General features: G+C 42.5%; 1 protein-coding gene across 5 annotated transcripts in view; it reads right to left on the bottom strand.

The window, feature by feature from the left end:
* Nucleotides 1–17893, bottom strand: part of LOC115575099 (RNA binding protein fox-1 homolog 3-like) — a 437664-nt gene that overhangs the window by 375931 nt on the left and 43840 nt on the right. For 4 of the 5 annotated variants that reach the window (XM_030406944.1, XM_030406951.1, XM_030406952.1 and 1 more), the window contains exon 2: nucleotides 17169–17292. The exons of the other annotated variant lie outside the window; for it this stretch is intronic. The gene's annotated coding sequence lies outside the window, so the exon portion shown is untranslated. The remainder of the gene's footprint in view (nucleotides 1–17168; nucleotides 17293–17893) is intronic. 5 annotated transcript variants of the gene reach the window in all.

Genomic DNA, 17893 nt, shown 5'->3' with positions numbered 1-17893 from the left:
GAACCTGAAACTGAGCATAATATCAGGCCTTCACATTTGTGTGCAACAATCTCCTAGTTTCTTTCTTGTTTTTAAAGATACAGACACCTGTTTCAGGAAAATAAGCCTTGTAGGATTCGATTATAGACAACAAGATTCAATAAAAATATATCTTTGCTTAAAATAACCCTGATAATTCTTGCTTTGCCAGGTTTTTATTCATGCAATACTCATGTACAACGTTATTTAGTAAACTACCGCTGTGATTTGGCCTCATGTCCTGTCACCTGACTCTCGTTTTCCAGAAAAAAAGAGCTGAACAGCGGTCAGACCGCCGCTTTAACACGTGCACATGCAAACACAACTGTCAAAAAACTACAATATTAATAAAAGAAGAAGTTTTTGTTAAATAAAGTAAAAACTCTCCTATAACTATTTGACTCGGAGTGAACTTTCCACTTCTCTCTTTGAAACTTTCCGTCTGAATATGTCTCTCTCTGACTCTTTCTATGTGTGTGTGTGTGTGTGTGTGTGTGTGTGTGTGTGTGTTATGATTGTGGCTGCTTCATCTGTCACAGTTACTACAGCTGGACACTTCACATTTGGAGGTCAGCGAGAGGTAAAGGCTTTACCCTCTGGTTGATTCGCGGTGACACTCGGCGCGGCGCTCCGTGTCGCTCTGACAGAGGCTAAAGCAATCTGTTTCAGACACATCCTCGACCCCCGCCGTCTCCACGGTTGTCCCTGAAATACCAATTTACTCATTTCCCCCCCAATCAGCTGTCATTGTGTAATTATTTCGGCCTGACATGTCATCCTCACCTTCCATTACCAAATATTACGGAGATGTTTTGGGTTTTTTTTCGGACGGGTTAAAACCTGTCGGATCAAATGATAGCATTCTGGCAGCGGCGGCCCGTCAGACTCAACAACCTCTCAACCTGTTATTAAGCTTCACTGTTTGCACCTCATCTGAAAACGCTAATATTTCTATGTGGTTTTTCTTTTCTGCCTTCAAGAAATGAGTTCAGCCTTTAGTCAAGCCTCACTTGCACACCGTATCAACATCATTTGTCATTTCTCTCTCTCTCTTTTTTTCTTTTTTAATAACTCGCTCAATATTAGCAAATTAAATGAGCTTTTTTGTTTTTTTTCCTCGGCCCCTTTTTCCTCGCAAAGTTTTGTGAGAAATTATAGGTTTCTATGGTTGACGAGACAAAGCAGGACAAATAAATCAATACAAAGCAAATGAAAGCAAATTGAATCTATTAAAGCAAAATTACTGGGTGGAAAAAAAAAAAAAAAAGAAAAGGAATCAGCCAAACGCAACATAACCCACAGAGTCGTGGCCGCAGACAATTAATGACAGAGGGAGCAGAAAGGTGCTGGCTCATTAAGCCCGGCCAGGCCCGCGAATGCAGACAAGGCCACCAGCCAGACCAGCGCAAACCAGTCTGCTGCAGGACCGCGGGGACGCAGCCTTCTACCTGCAGCCACCGCGGGCTAAACACCAGGGACTGTGTTTCATTAAGCTAAAAAATGTTGCCCAAAAAAAAAAAATAAAGGAAATTAGAAAAGATGAGCTTCCCTGTAGCCTCCTCCGTCCCCTCAGCACCTCCCACGTCCCCGCAGCCTCCTCCCGTACCTGAGGAATGCCAAGCAGCAGGGTGCCACAGAGGACCTTCAGATCAGTGCGAGCCAGCGAGGGGGGCTCTCCCGGGCAGCGATGAGTAATTAGCACTAATTAGTGGCAGTGATTAACCGCACTGGGGAACGTGGGGGCCGGAAGGGAGCAGATTGATAGAGCTGGCCCTCCTAACCCATGGAGGCTCCACTGCATCTTAAGCAGGAGGGGGTTGTGGGGGGGGGCAGCCGGCTGTGGCTGCCAGCCAGATGCTCCTCCGGCCATAAATAAAGGTGGAACATGCAACGAGCATCCGTGAAGCCATTTCAACAACAGGGAGGTGAGGTGCTGATGCGCGGCTACTGAAGCAGAAGCCTCAAATCAAAGGCTGTCAATTCATTATACCCTAAGGCAGGGTTATTCAAATGGTGGTACGTGGGTCGAATCGGGCCCTCAAGTCATTTCACAGAGGCCCTTTGAGCGATTCAGCTAATTGAAAACAGTATCGACTAATTTATTGGATAAAATGTGTCCGTCCTGTGTACATTTCCCCCAATAGCGGAATAAATTATCGGGTTTTACAGTAGTTATCAGTCCTGTGGCGTCCGGCGTCAGAACATGGCAGCAGACACTCTCTGTGTTTACATGCACACAAGAAGGCGAGCAAGCAGAGAGAGAGAAAATGTACCAGAGTAACCGGCTTCCTGTAAAATCCATGTTTACATGCAGCAGGCCAGGGATCAGATTTCACACCCACCGTCAAACATATTTTGGAACGATGAGTTTGTTATTTTAAGCATCGGAGGCACATTTGGACAGAACGGGCTCTGCAGTGAGAGCACATGTTCTGTAACAGGATGAATGTGCCTGATTTTAACTGTTTAGACTCGTTCAGACTTTCAGGGGCAGCTTATTGTCAGCTTCAGTTGAAGTCAGACAATGAATTATTTTAAACACAGAGATGTTTTGAAGTCGAGATCGTCCCTCTCATCTCACCACAGAGATGTTTTCCCTGTCAGCCATCATGTTCTCCCGGAGAAGCAAAAGAAACATGACAACGACTTAACCCGATTACTGAAAACTGGGTTTCTCTTAATATTACGTTTAAGAAAGGTTGAAATCTGACAGTAAACCAGGTACCGATCGCTGTATTGATCATCATTTCTATTTTTATGAGGGACGTTATACTTGTCCTCTTACCTGTGGTGCTTTTTCATCCATATAGATTATTTTGTACTTAGCTGTGTCAGCTGTTTCCAGGAATAGAAGCTCTAAATATGCTACAATTAGCTGCTAGCTAAACCAGATATGTTCTTTAGAAATAGACCAAGAAGACAAACTGAGTAAATATTGGACGGAAAGCAACTTGGAAAGCTTCTGTTGTCTCTGTGCGATGACAAATGTGCAAGTTTGAATGCAACCAAATATATTAAATAAAATAAAAAGGAACATCTAGCAGACAAATAGATGCAACCAGACAGAAATGACCCTCCTCACCTCCGTGCTGATGGAAAGTCAGGAGGAGTTTCGTTGTCTACTCAACATTTCTGGAGCTTTGCCTCAGAATTATCCTTATTATCCAAAATAAAGCTCATCTAGCGTAACCTAAGCCTCTGGAAGCCCTGAGATCCCAAACTGATGTGAGTGCATGCTAACACCTTTAGCTTAGCAGCTACATTAAACACTGCGCCTTTAAAAAAAGAGCAACAGTAAATGTGAGATTGGGATCTTGCTGCTGCCGTTATGCTGTTTGTGTAGGATGAAAAGGGGTGAAATGTTCCTTTAAAGCAAAATCGAACTGTTTGCACATTAAGAATTTGACTCGCTGTATCATTTTGTATTTCAGATCGTGTATCCAGCATTAAATGTCACCACAGGGGAGGACGATTCTTTATAAAACAGGCTTTGCTATTTTCATTAGGCTTCAGAGCTCCACAGATTGACTCAGTGAGCTATAGTTTTACACCTTGCATAAGCAAATTAATCTAAATATCTCAAGCAGAGCTCTCCCCCCCGTTTTAATGAAGTGACACACACATGCTAGTTTCTCCACATGGCTTGAAAACAAATGACATGATAACGACACGACGCGGGCCAGGTTTGAGGAGCTATCGGCGCTTTTTGTGGCAAAACAAGCGGGACGTGCGGCGCCTGATTTTAAACATCAATGACTTTAATTAGTGTCATTCTACGATCACCAATAATAGTCCTGAAATGTGCCGGGCGCCGCCGCCGCTGACAGCCGCGCAGATCTGTGGCGAAGCAGGGGGCTCTTAACAAGATAAGCCCTGAAATCAAGCGAGCCTGAAGGAACATTACCTGAACAAGAAGTGCTGATGAAAATGAGTGCAGTGTCGGCCCGCTTGGAAACAACTGAAGTGTTGTTCACACGTCTTACGGTGAAACAAGCCAACAACACAAGTAGCACTACAGCGGATAATTCCCATCACTTGTAGGGCTGAGAAGGAGGGATCATCCCTTTGTATGTAAATGATCCGTTTGAATCTTTGGATCTCGGGTAAAGAAAAGGGAGGAGATAAAAGTGTTTGCCATTTAACAAGGAAACAGATTAAACCTCAAATCCTGTCTGGGGGAAGAAATGTCTGCCTGGAAATGTTGTTTTTTGTCAACTGTGTGCTCAGGAAACATTATTATCTTCTTCTGTGTTTTTAATTGTCACCAGTTTATATCAAGATCCTAAACATGCAGCTTTACTCCAAGACAATGATAGGAGATTTTGCTAAATTGAAGTATTTAATCTTTTCTTTGTATCAAGACAAATGTGCATGTTTAATCTGGGCGTACTAGTTTAAAGATATCTGTAGCTTATTTGAAACAACATATTCAGACAGATTTTTCTGTTATGTTGCCAGATAATTTTGCTTATTCCAAGTAATAGTTTGTCCCTTTTATTGCTTTTGTGTTTTCACCCATTTCCATTGGTTGATTGGTTGGTTTGACAGCAGGATTACACAAAAACTACTGAGTGGATTTCCACGAAACATGGAGAAAGTCTTGGTCCTTGATCCTGAATAGACATTAGACTCATTAACTCTGTCGTTGGAAACAGCAGCGGACTAAATCTCCCCTGATGGATCGCGTAGATGTTCCCGTTGAACTAGTTGTCATGGAAATACACACACATTTCCCCTCCATTTTTACTGAGCAGTTTTAAGAATGAAGCCTCATCAATGGCGACTTAAAAGTCACGTTTTAATGCGTTCCCGACCTTGACGTTGACAAAACAACCTGACCTTAAAGGTCCGTTTGTCTGGTCGGTGCTGTGGTGCTGTTGGATAAGAAAGCTGTGAAAAAGCTCAGAAAAAGAAAAAAAAAAAGGAGCTTGAAGATTTCCATGACAACTGGGCAAAGTATTTTTTGCTCATGAATAACATGTGATGATCAAAAGCTAAAGAAGAGCTACCTTGAGATGAGATCGCTTTGCCAACATTTCCTCTACAGTGTCAACCCATCGGCTCCTTCTGATGACAAACATCTAAAAAAGGAGCTCACAAATATATATTTTGATGTTTTTAAGAGGATGCAGCTGCACATTAATTTCACAGAAACGTTGCTAAAACAGAAGGAATCCTTGTACCAATCTTCAGCCTTCAAGACCCTCAATCATCATCTGTAGTTGTCGATGGTGTTGAACAGACGCGCCTTCGGTTGTATCGATTTCTCTTGCGTTACTTTGGCAGCATCACAGTAGAGAGTAGAGAAGCACGGACGCTCGTAAATCATTCAAAACTTCACGCTATCAATCAAGATATCAAATAAAAAAGGGGTTAGGGTTAGTTACCTTGCCACTAGCGGAGCTTCGTAGGCTAACATTAGCAACCCATGCTGCTACCCTGCAAGTCTGCACTGATATTAGAGAAGCCTCAAATCAAAAAGGGGGGAATGCAACACTGAAATACGTCGACAAGCAGAACTGTCAATAACAATGTAACGTTAGCTAGTTAACAACCAAAACATCCAAAAAGCACATTGTTTTTCTCTTCTTATAAAGTAAAGGACCATTACACATTGATACGACTAACTGATTGATAGTTCCAACAACCCCCTCCACCTGTTCTGCGATCAGTAAAGCCCTAACCTTCACCCTTCCCCCTCAGGACGCTCTAGCCCTCGGCATGAATGTGCAAAACCCGGAGGGTTAGAGCTAAGTGGTCAGGAGCAACATGTGTGTTGGGATCGGGCCTATATGTTCTAATGAGTATTTCCGGCAGCAGGATGGTGGTGTATGTCGGATTGATTTAAAATGAACAGTGTGTGAGGTTCATGGTAATGAAGGAACATGTCAGCCGGTGCAGGAGCGAGGCTCAAGAGAAAGAAGATGTTCCGAGCTGTGAATAGTCCGTCGGTTCAGTGTCACGTTTGGTCTTTTTTCTGGAACTTGTTACAAATAAGAAAACTGCAAAAAATACAGTTGGCCTCGTCCTTTAAAGAGATGCATTGATTCCCCTGGATTCAGATGTCTACGCGTCCTTGGTGGAAGCGCACTTGTTAACGCTCCCTCTTGAGGTGCATTTCACTCAATGTAAGGTTGGGGGGAGGGCAGAGTATGGTTTTTTATATGTGCATAAGGAGGTTTATGTGTGTGTGTGTGTGTGTGTTTGGGTTTTGTGCTCGTACTGCTTTTGAAAGCAGGAGATAGTGTTCCCACAATGCCCCAGATATTGACTGGTTTCAATTTCCTCCATTCTGACAGCCCATTTCATCCGCAACTTTGAATAAAGGCGGCCATTGTGCAGAGGCATTACTGTAAACATCAACACATCACTTTCAGATCAAATGGGCCCCACAAAAACCCGAGACCTTCATCCGAAACCCAGCACAGAAACACAAAAGGTGAGGCCGATGTTTTGTATTATAATTAACTATAATCACAAGCAAAGTGGCCACAGCGCGATTTAAACACGACAGAGGAAAATATAAAACGGAAAAAAAAAAAACCGTCGTGCCGGAGAGATGAAGAAAATGTTCAAGCACAGCGGTGACACTCATTGAATTACATGTTGACAGCTCTGTGTTAGTGAAGAGATGAAAGCAAAATGAGATTTTCAAAAGTGAATATGGGGAATGACAGTATTGCTTTCTCCACATTGTCAAACTTGACAGTGCTATTACCATCACTATAACATCAGGTGCTGGCATATGGTATTCAGTTAGCAGAAATCAGCTACCTCGTTTGAATATTGATTGCATTCCAGGCAAAGAGGATGACTTAAGTCTTATTACCTTCTTTTGAGTTTTACTCCTTCTCGGAAAAATTACAATAAAAAAGAGGGCAAGAAAAGAGAAGATGAGCATGAATTAAAGTTACTGAAGCACAACCAAATAATTGAATAATTAGCTGACAGGCTGCGGAGATGTGTTTTTTATTTATATGGGATGATTTATAAATGATTTTCATGTGGAACCCGGTTTAAAATATTTATCTTTGAGGAGGATAAATAGAGACGCTGCGATATTGAATTTTCGAGGGCAGATAACGATAACGCAACTCTTTCATGAGAGATTTCTTTTATGTTTGTTTTCAAGTGAAAAATCAATATTATTTTCGATATTTGTTATTTTTTAAGGGGTTGGGTAGATGTTGACCATCGACTACATAAAACGTGACTCTGGAATAACAGTTAAATCCATTTATATAATAAATTTGTGTTCAGAACTGACTGAAAATACATCCGTCCTCTGCGCTGGATATTAGTGACCAAAGGGTCTAATCTTTAGATAAAATCAGCCAATATTAAGACGAAATCTGAAGGCACATAACTCACTTCGAGGCCCAACAGTCATCTTTTATCCACTCATAAACCCCTTTTAGATAGACAAGGTGGCACATTTGCAGCAAGGTCTTTCTAAAAGGGAGGTGTAATATTCCTTCTTTTCCAAAAAGCCGCCACTGTGGTCGGCGTAAACACGTGACGTGACGTGAAGCACGAAGTTGGGCGTGAACAGTGAAGCAGGTCGAATTTGTCTTCAAAATAAGAGCTTTACATTGCACCGCATTGGAGTTTAGAGCTGGGTTCTTAGCGGGGGCCTTTTAATTTGAAAGTAGCGACCGATGGTAGCTTGCCGCTACAACAACAAGCGGACAGCTACAGAGACCGAGGAGACGCTAGCATCTCCTGGATCTCAGCGGCTGTCCAGTTGCTCATCTTGACGTCCGCGGATGAAGTGATGGACTGACTGCTGTGATCAGCTGTTTCCTGGGTTTAAAACTCCCCGGCTGTGGGTCGTACAACAGTGCAGGTCATCCACACCTCCGCCCACCTCACGCAATTGCCGGCACATTGACAGCTTGTATTTACAGCAATGGAGGTGGAGAAAAGTGTACCTACCGAGGCGTCAAACTGGCGGACCAAAACAGATTCCCAATATACCGTCTTCTGTTTAAATCTGCGGACCTAGCCGCAAAAAGGATGACCACATTGGCGGCTTGCTGCCCAGTATAAAAACGGCTATAGATACCAGTTATTTCTTCATCAGTGCTTAAGAATGTGTGAAGATACAAGAAGAGACAAGAGAAGCTCCACAACAAAAGTGAAGGTCTAAATGGCTCGAGACCCGACCTCCATCCGAGTTTTGTGAAAATCCGTCGAGTAGTTTTTGTGCAATCCTGCCGACGAACCAACAAACGGACACGGCTGAAAACCCAACCTCCTCGTTGGAGGTCAAATCTAGATTTAAGTATTCTAAACCCCTTTTTTAGTTGACGAATATGTTCTACCAATCTGTTTTTTTGTTAATTAGATGATGCCAGAGGTTTAAATAGAAATTATGATGCCATATATGCCAAATGGAATTGAGAATGAGGTTTTAGAGGCTCCGCCAGCTGGAGATTGGGACATGGTTCTCCAATTGAAGTGGTTAAAAATGGCTTCTGAATGTCCTTCCACTGTAAGGACACCAAGCATGAAAGGGTTAATTACACAAATGTGCAGAGGTCCTTCTTTCATCAATCCGAGTCTTGTGATCGAATTATAGTCGGGATAAGAAAGGCCACATCTTTCTTTTTCATTTTCGTTTCATAGCGCAATTAATATAAATTAATCTGTGGCGTTATTACACATGTGGTTTTCATTCACAGCCACATGAGAACCGCAGCGTCTGTAATAAAAAAAAAAGGAATAAAGCGTTCCCATCGGAGGCTCGCAGCCGCCGATACATCGTTCATCACGAGGATCCGCTCCGATGGGACGTAAAAAGATTGTAATCTCAAAAAAAAAATAAAAAATTGCTGAAATTAAAAAGTGTAAGATGTGGAGTAGGAAGCTGAGACTTTACTACGGCGACAAGAAAATGTGGAGGAAGGAAAAAAAAAAGTGTTGTTTCTTTTCGTAAACATCAGATCGAGAACAAAACAAGGCCTCTGTGCAGCTTAATGGCAGAATAATGATTAGAGAATATAGAGAAGATGGAAGAAAAAATGCAAAAATCATCAGTCGGAAATAAATGGAAGCGAATGAGCTTAATGTGCCTTAAAATGGATTAATCTTGGAAAACTAAATGAAATCCGAGCGAAGGGTACTTCATCATGAGAGTGTGCTGAGAATAGAGTGGAAAAAAAAAAAAAAAAAACTCACTATAACTTGAATTAAAAACTTCCTGAAGCGAGTAACAGTAAGAAAGGTAGAAAATGACAAATGACAAAGTGGTTCAGGATTCTGTGCGGAGACGTCAAATCTCTTCATTAAACATTTGTGTTGGATCTCTGCTATAATTAGTTAGCTCGAACGTCTCTCTGGGAGTTGTGTCACTTTCAGGTAGAGCTGTCGGCGCCTGGAAAACACGCCGGAATGACGGATTAGGAGGGAATCTGTCGGTGCGTTGAGTTTGACATTTTTTTCTCTCCTCGGTCACTGGAAACTGTGGCGGCGGCGGCTCCCGTGTTTTTGGATGAGCCCGAACTTAGCGGCGAGCCGTAACGCCTGCCGCTCTAATAAACATCAACCCAGTCAGCCAATGAAAGTACAGCTAGAAAACATCCAGCCTCTCCTGTCATCTCCCTAAGAAATCAACATACTGAGCATCTCCGGCACCGTCTTCATCGCTCCGGAAACACAGGGCGGCCGGGAAGAACTCAAAGACAGTCGGTGTGTATAATCCCACTTCATCAGCCATGCACGTCGCATTCCTGGTTCTGGTGTCAGACGACTTCTTCTTCTCTTTTTTTTTACTCTGAAGACCAGAGAGAGGAAATATTTGGACCTTTTATTCAACATGTCAGACTGACCTGTTAATGTACTTTTCCTCCGTTACCCTCCTGATTTCTGCAGGTTAAAGCGACGCTCATTAAAATGTGAAGGAGACCATTTTAATTAAGGTTTCATACTCTTACATATGTTTACTGTAATTGGAGTGATTTACGCCTGAAGATCCTTTTAATTAGCTGGCGGCGCACTAGAAGCTAATTTAAACTCCCTGACAGAACTGCAACGTCTTCTATTGACTCCCAGTAGTAAATCTGCATTCTCTCCAATGACCAGCAGGGGGAGACTTCACTGGTTTCAAAAAGTAGTCTGATTGTATTGAAACTTATGAGAAAATGGCCGTGTTTCATGCCTGATTAACTGCCTCAGTTAACAGTTTACAATCTCAATCACTCATTTCAAGTCTTCTTCAACACAAGATGAAGTCAACTGTGTAGATTACAGTCACCATGTTGTTCCCTCAGGTTCAGTCTGATCCAAATACCCTCTTCACTTCCCTTCTCTTGTCCAAATGTGGTCACGCCGGGCTCCAAAAAACCAAGATGGTGGCCGCCATATTGCCTGACTGGCGGCTGCCAAATGGAAGTCAACAAACCAGTACGGTGCCATCACAGTGGTTTACACTTTGGTTTTGCAGGATCATGCAATATCAATATTTTGTTTCTGCTGCCTCCAATTTTTCAGTTTCAGATGTTGAACCTGCTCGCTTCCGTTCAGCCAAAATAACATTCATGAGGTCAACAACGATGGGCGATAAGAACTGGCTGGGGTTGACGTCAGGGCTCACTGTGCAGGACAGTCGAGTCCTTTCACACCAAACTGGGAAAAAGCTCTTCATCGTGTGAAAGGAGAGGGACTTCACCAAGCTGTTGCCACAAAGATGGACGCACACAAGTGTTTAAAATATGAGCGTTTGCAAAGGAACTCCAGACTTGATGTATTAAGTCCATATATTGCATTTAGGTACTTGATTCTCTGTTGAAATACACGTTGAACTTGAGCCAGAAGATGACGAAAACCTCTCTGGAAACGACTCTTAACTGATGTTATTGACTCACTGCGAGGGGTTTCTACATTTTTAATTGCAGTGGTTTTATCTTGAGCATCAGCGTAGCTCAGCCACATCACGCTAATCTGATCAGCTGATCCTCCCCTCCTGTTTGGCACTTCAAAATGCAGTTTGTTTGAGGCTGCCAGCATTTTCATTCATCTAAAGGTTTATTTATGCCGTTATTTGTGCCAACTGTGGAGGAAATCTTCCATCAATCAGCAATAATTAAACTGTGAGTCACCCTGATTATGATCTAGCACGGTTTTTACTGTGAGTCATCAAGTCAAACCGGTGGTCAACAAAAAAAAAAAAAGGCAAAACAGATATTTGTCTGTGGGCACTTTTGGGTTAAAATGTCTAATCTTGGTCCACATCCTCGTGGACAGCACGGATTCAGTTTTTGGACTCAGCAGAGAGGTGGTAAGCAATCAAATTGCAGGACATTAGTACAATAATATCCGCGACAAATTGCTGCTGGCACAAACCGAGCCCATTATCTGATCAGATTTGACCACACATTCTTCAGTCCATCCAGCTGACAAAGACAGCAAAAGTGGGTAATGTGCCAACCAGGCGCTGACCTCAGCCTGGGGGAGAGGTTTTCTCCGGCACTCAGCGACTCCTCTTTCCTCACCGTTTTGGAGTTCTTAAATCAGGTCCACAGCGGAGAGAGACTTCATGAATGAGCCTTAATGTGACAGAGAAATTGGGGATCACTTTCTCTGTCTGGCTCCGCCAACAGTCTGATGATATCGACGACTAGATGGCGTGAACGCGGGAGACTCCAAAGAGAGGATTAGAGAGGGGAGATAAGGCTATCCACTGTAATTAAGCCCTATCTCTGTACAGCCACTGAAGAAAATAAATCACCCTTCAGAGGCTGCCAGTGTTGAAATGCATGAACAATTATTCAATAATTAATCGTTATACATGCAGGCACCAAACACTAATAGGACATATTTTAACTACAGCATTATAGCACTGTTAAATTAAATTAAGTCTGAATGCATTCAAGATCAATGTAACAGATCACCTATTTAACCTTTTTTAATCACTCTAATGTAATTGTATTAGCTCTGTTATCAAGCTTTTTATGATGTGCCCTATGTTAATTTCCCATTCCAGCCATGTATAATTGAGGACGGAGATATATAAGGTGTGGCACCAGACATACGAGTGGAAACATTAAGCGGGACCCCCTCGAGGAAGGTGCCAGTCGTGGTGCCGAGATAACATGCAGATGAGGTCGAATACGACATCACTGGAGGTATTAAAGTTTGCAGCTAGCAGGACGTTATCGAGTCTGTGAACGGTGCTGCTGCCAAACTGATTCCTCGCCTGGTAACTTCCTCTGGTGTCGACTAAGTAAGTGTTTTTGCATTAATACAAAAGAAAAATGTTGTTTAGCTTGCACGGTCATAGCTAATGTGGCTGGAGTGATAGCAAGAACATAACAACAAAAGACAAACAGATGGAGGTCTCACTGATTAGCAGTTAGCGGTAATGTTTTGGTGCAGATGTCACCAAAACTGTGAGAGTCACTTTAAAGTTAATCTGCAGCCAACATCATTGGACGCTCCTCCATTGGACCCATTTTTACATTTATTGTTGGATGGCAAATCATGTGTTCACACCGAATAGCGGCCAATGTTTGCGTTTATTTACTGTGCATTAGCTGTAAGCTAGCAAGCAACATCACGCGTCGAGTGTGTGAGTTTGAATTCAGTCGAGCCTCTCAGTGAACTCAGCACTCACCAGAGACTCCGGTTCTCTCCTCTACGTAACGTTACGCTCATGAAGTAGCGTACATTTTCCCTCCAGCTCCAGTCGCAAGTCAACATGTCACCCGGAAATGCAGGTCACCTCTACAGTTCCACCTCGCGTCTTTTTACGTTTCTAAAGTATCTTACGTATTTTAACCAAAACCAAGACTCTTTGCAAAACCTTACGAAATTGGTTTTGTGCATAAACCTAACAAAATGCAACCCTTTTATGGTGGTGACCATGTGACAACGAAGTTGCGGTCCTGTTTGCCTCATGCCGGTATGTTTTTATCTTCCCAGCCAAAAATTTGCCAAAACTTCCCAACATTTTCTCTTTCTGATTCAGTCGTTTCACTCAGATGTTCTGCTCTTCTTCACCTGACATGATAATAAACTGTATCCTGAACATCTTTGGTGTGTTGGTGGGAAAACCAAGCAGCCTGATGGAGTCATCTTAGGTTAGGAAAGTTGTAACAGCGATTCTTCATCATTTTCCTACATTTTATAGACCATACTGTTCATCAGTTAATGGTGGAAACAAAAGGCAGATTAATGATAATGAAAATAATTGTTAGCCCCAGATAAATTATTGCAATTAACTACACACTCTGCCTTAATTGCTTCTCGATATTTTGCTTGAGCACGGAAACTAATTAGAGTGTCATCGGCATTATGAAGGAAAAATATAAATGTTTAATTTTATGAGAACAGAAATTGAAAACCGGCGTCGTTAAAGTATACCATCCACACATGTTCCCGTCTGATGTTCTCATTTCTCAAAACGAGCCCTCAGAACATCTGTTAAAATAACAAATCCGTTGTGAAAAGGAGAGAGCGGCTGTTATCACAAAAAGAGGAGGAAAAGGGCAAAGAGATATCAGATTTGTTCTGCTTATAAAATATGTGCAGATAAAATCTGTTTTTTATCCTTTAAGAAGAAAAATGTAACTTCATCCTGACAAATTTCCTCCTCTCCTGATCATCACTTCAAACTGAAAGGCATAAATAAGACTCACAGAAGAATCATTATACAGAAATTCCCTCTTTACAGAAAAGATATAATAATAATTCTCCTCAGAAGTGTTTACAAATATTGCAAAATCCCACGTTTTTCTGCAGCAGAACAATCGTTGGGTTCACTGCACCTCCTACAGTAACGCTCCCTGTGCTCTGCAGCAGCCCGGTTTCCAGCTCGTCCAGGTCCGTATTAAGCAGTCAGAAGTAAAAGGATATTACACATGAATAAAACAGAGGTTCTCTTTGAAATGATGTGACATTTCCATATCAACTGGAATAAAAATATTGTGCTAGCCTTGATCTGTTTATGTGAAACTGAGCCAAGCAGCGAGATACTGTGATGTTTGATGTTCTGCTGAGGGTCTGAGTCAGTCGGTCAGCTGCTGGTTAGACGGACAAACGGCTGAAATCTCCCATAAACACTGCGGTCAACAACGCGCGGAGACATCTGAGGCAGCACACACACACACACACACACACACACACACAGACGGCGGGATGAGATGCCAACACAGTGAAACACAAACCAACACGATGTTTATCTCAGTTTTTAACCGTTAACATGCAGCATCACGGTCCAATCTGGGTCAGTATCAGCACGGTCTTGCATTAAAAATAATTATTTTTTGCATCATAAATGATATTAATGGAAATAAAGACATGTTGAATGGTGCGTTTTAAGACACTACCACAAACACAAACCTGTAACAGCATCAGGAAACAGTAATAACGTCGTCCGCAGTAGTTTGGAGGTGATATCCTCGATTTTATTCACGTAAATGTTCAATTGAAGCAGTAATGTATTCGTGCAAGCGGCACCTTTAAAGCTGCACGCTAAAATGAACAATGTTTTTCACCTTCCAGCTATGACAGCACCTCCTTACATTCTTGTTGTCTGGTGTTTGGGACTCGTTGGCAACAAGTGAGGATGTCGGTACCACAATACGGCCGGTCGGTGTTACAATACGGCCGGTGCAACTACATCTTTGTGGGCACCGAACGGTTGAAGATACACTTCAGTTCTAACAGCCTAACAGCTGGAGAGCGAGCGTTGTTTGCCTCAGTTCTCTGTGTGAATCCAGGAGTCAGACATCAGAGTGTCAGGCGGCCTCGGGAGTGCCCGTTTCTGTGAGATCCGACGGAGTGGTCAGAAAGAATCTCTTTCAGAAGGTTAAAGATATCACAGAAGACACATCGAGCTACCAGAACTGTGTCCACCTGCCTCCTAGTTCCACTTCTGGAAGCTCAGTGAGTGTAACGTAGCTGACGAAAGCTTTAAAATGGATCAGCTGTTTCTGCTGTTTAAGAGGTGTCTGTATCGACTGAATGATTGAGACGTGCCTCACCAGCATCTTTAATAAACCAGATCTATCCTACAGCGAGGAACTGCTAGTTTGAGGTAAACTCAAGCCCGTTCGTCCGGATGGCTGCGGGCGACCGAAGTTTCAATCTGTGGTTTTAAGCATTTGTAAATGTGAAAACACTGGATATTTTTAAGAAGACCTCGAGACATTTACAGCCGAGTTTGTGGCAACCAAAAGAAGTATTTAAAGCCAATCCGTGATGTTTTTACTAGAGATGCGTGCAATTCATCGATGTGGCGATGTGTGCATCACGTGATGATTTGGCATCGATTAATTAACGTTGATGCTTTGCCGCAAGACCGGAACAAAAAACACGTAACCAGAACCTTAGCGCGCGCTCCGCCCAGACTGTTTAGTGACTGGGACCACAACAAACGGAGCAGTAACGTTAGTTTCTTTGCAAAACAGCTTTAGCAGCCCCCTAAGAGCGGCCGATTCTCTCACAACCGGGGTTCACTGCAACCGTGTGGAAGCACATTGGATTTTATGAGAGTGCAAACAAGACGACTGGCAAGACCTACGAGATTTGCTGTTTTCAGTGTTTTCCGCCAATATAGGGGGCTCTCGAGCAAGTGGAGCTTTCCCTGGTCAAAGTTAGGTAGGTCAAAGTGTCAAATGTTCAAAAAACCTTGTTATTTACTTAATGAGTGTAGTTTTAGAGGAACTGAGTTAATTGATAAAATCAAAATCAATCTTGTATGTAAAAAAAGCATTAAAAATCGCAATAATGAAAGAATCGTGGCACCAATAATCGAATCGAATTGAATCATGAGGTACCCTCGTTGGAACACCCCTAGTTTTTACTGACGCTAACCGAGCCAGAGAACAAGAATTCAGCAAAAAAACAAACAGAAATCTGCAACAGAAAAACTTGAAATTTGAACTCGTCTGTGGTTTTGCAGAAATATACTACCAACAGGTAAATTAGGCATCTTAACTAACATTAGTGAAAGTGTCATTATTCCATGAAAGCATCAAAAAGGCATTTTTAGCTGAATGAGATCTTTACAGTACATGTTTCTTTACATCCCTGCTAACGTTAGCTCGGCAAGGATAGCTGAAATATAAACTTGAGAGCATGATGGGACAGTTTAGATCACCAGCAGCTGATTCTGTGGGTTCATTCAGGAAAACAAATGCTTTTTAATCAACATTCTCGACACACACAGGAAGACATCACAGGGCTCCTTTTGAGGCTTTGCTGCCGTTTCAGAAACGTTTTTTCATCTTCTCTTTGAAAAGGAGAACAATGTTCGGTCGCTGGAGTATTATTTAAATGCATATTTCCTCACACGGAGAAAAGTGCGGAGGATTCAAAGTTGGGCTCGACTTTTAACAACAGATGTGTCAACTCATCATCTTTTATTCTTCGCTACGACGGTTTGACAGAAAAGGTTACCGTCTACTTTAAGGTCAGAGCGTTACGTCGAGGGGGGAAGCTGAACTGTTTAACCACCGACCGGCCTTGATTACATTCTGTAACCATCTCAGCGCTGTTTTAAAACTTCTTTTTTTATTTTTTTCACCTTCTTTCCACCTTACCCCGAGGCGGTCGCTGAGTTCGGTAGAAAGAAGGACACAGAAGCATTTTGCCAGGAGCGCAGAATCACTAGATTTAAGTCAGTTGGCTGCTCGACTCCTCTGGAGAATGACAACCACAAAGAAACAAAGACGTGCGTGATGGTTTGACTGACAGCTCTTTCATGTCTGTTCACTACAAGGTCAGATGTACCCTAAATAGAAAAAACAGGAGCGAGTGATCCTGGCTTTCTTAAAGGACGCCCTTCGTGTGGAAAAAAAATCAACACTGTATGTTGAAGAAGATGAAGATTGTGAGTTGTGAGCGGCGGCGGCGGGAAAAAGGACTCGACATCAGACGAGGTAGCCAAACAGCAGCGGAGGAGAATAATCTAAATATAATTGTGTGACTGCTGGCATGTCAACTTCAACCTTGTCTCATAAATGCCATAAGGAAGAAATGTTCTCGGAGGTTAATTTCACTATATCACCAGGAGAATTAAGGCAATTACCAACAAATGACAAAAAGGGCTATTCAGAACCAATTCTGAGGATAACTGACCGTGCTATGTCCTCTCAGCAGGTGGTTATTCATAATACAGCAGGTGATTCATATGAATTATTTCCTACCTGTCATTCACTTTGCTCCGCTGCCTCAGTCTGTCCGAGTAATTGTAGTCCTGTAGATTTCACTTTGGCACCTACGGCGGGATACTTGGCTGACCTTCCTGGGCGCTTTCCTTCTAGCAATTATCTGTGGACATTTTTTCGAAAGACAGAGAGAGAAAGAGAGAGAGACGGCGTAAATATTCCAGAGGGGGAATCCCAGATACCAGAGCGGATACCGCTCAATACGTGAACCGCGGGAAGCAAAGTATGGCCACATTAAAAACAAAGCAGAGTCATTGTTTCCACGCCGGATAACTAATCTGAAGAAATCTCCTGCTGTCAGAACGTGCCGTTATTAAAGAGGTCAGGGCCGTTCGCTTGGTGGAATATCATACAAAGCAGTCGAATGTGTTTGGTTGCTGCTGTTTCTACCTGATAAAAACAGTGCAGCACCCCTGGCATTACACGTGCCGTTATCCCCCCCCCCCCCGAGAAAGCACAGAAAACGCATCATAATCTGTTTTCTTTTTTATAAAAAATGATGTGTTACAGTGCCACGCTTTGGTGTTTTCCCACATATGCTTATTCAATATCCCGGCGATAAAAAACCAGCAGGACCTCATTTTTTGTATTATTTTTTTCTTTCCTTTCGAACGTTTAATCTCCAAAAAGAAAAGAAAAAAACACTTCCACACAAAAGCGGCGAGAAGCTAAGTAACAGTACAGGATCATTTGGCAACGATGAA

This window comes from Sparus aurata, chromosome 23 (assembly GCF_900880675.1).
Source record: "Sparus aurata chromosome 23, fSpaAur1.1, whole genome shotgun sequence".
Lineage (NCBI taxonomy): Eukaryota > Metazoa > Chordata > Actinopteri > Spariformes > Sparidae > Sparus > Sparus aurata.
Note: the sequence above shows the minus strand (reverse complement) of the source record. Positions and strands in the feature narration are given on the sequence as shown.